At 33.5% G+C, this 1,050-nt stretch overlaps 1 non-coding gene across 1 annotated transcript; it reads right to left on the reverse strand.

Moving 5' to 3' along the window:
* Positions 1 to 588: 588 nt before the first annotated feature.
* LOC111829088 lies at positions 589 to 695 on the reverse strand. The gene has a single exon (XR_002832651.1). It is a non-coding gene; the product is annotated as a small nucleolar RNA R71 (small nucleolar RNA).
* Between the last annotated feature and the right edge of the window lie 355 nt (positions 696 to 1,050).

Here is a 1,050-nt window from a genome sequence, read left to right on the forward strand (position 1 = left end):
AAATTACTTTATCAATGAAATTCAAAAATATTGATTTCCGACCATCACACCATAAGAAAATCAAGTAAAAATAAACCATCTTCATTCTTTTACTTTAGATGTTTGTTTCTTTCTCACATATTCATGTATATTTATTTTATTTTCAAAAGTATGTAATTATTGTAATAAAATATACTTTTAATATAAGTATCAACCCAATTTGTAAGACATTGAAATAAATAAAATTAATTTGTAAGACAGATAAAATAAATCAACCCAATTTGTAAGACATTGAAATAAATAAAATTAATTAATTTAATATACAACAACCCGCGCATATGCGCGGGACATTACCTAGTAATAATAAATTTTGAGGGACGCGACACCGGTGCACAGGGTCTTAGACCACATTGATGAGATTGATAGGATCTGTAGCCTCAACAAAATAAATGGTTTAGTAAGGATGTCCTCAAGCTTAAATTGTTTCCCTTCTCTCTAGGAATCAAAGCCCATAAATGAGAGAAGACCCTATCTCCTGGAACAATCACTACATGTGATGATTGCAAGAAAGTCTTCTATGCTAAGTTCTTCTCAAGTTCCTGAACCACAAGACTACGAAATGAGATCTCTGGAGTTGCTTAGAAGAATGGAGAAACTTTATGTGAAGCTTGGGAGAGATTCAAGAACTACACATATCAGTGTCCTCATCATCGTTCAACAATGCATCTCTTCTTTCCTAGCTAAAGATGTTGATGAAGGCTGGGAACTAGTGGAGAACCTTGATCAGTCAAATGGGAAGTATAATAAAAATTATGATTGAGGTATAAGAGGAAGTGTTGATTCTGATGATAGGCACATCAAAGATATTCAAGTTTTGAGTGAGAAGAAATATAAGCTTTTCAAAGTCAACCAGATGCAGAAAAAGTTAATTTTTCAAGATGAACAGCTTCGGGACCAAGATCATGAGAGTGCACAATTAGAGGAGGTCAGATACATCCAAGACGAGGGAGGCTACAACAAGTGTTTCACTAACTATGAGACCAATCCAAACATATCTTATAGAAGCACAAA

The sequence above is a fragment of the Capsella rubella genome, unplaced genomic scaffold (genome assembly GCF_000375325.1).
Source record: "Capsella rubella cultivar Monte Gargano unplaced genomic scaffold, Caprub1_0 scaffold_20, whole genome shotgun sequence".
Lineage (NCBI taxonomy): Eukaryota > Viridiplantae > Streptophyta > Magnoliopsida > Brassicales > Brassicaceae > Capsella > Capsella rubella.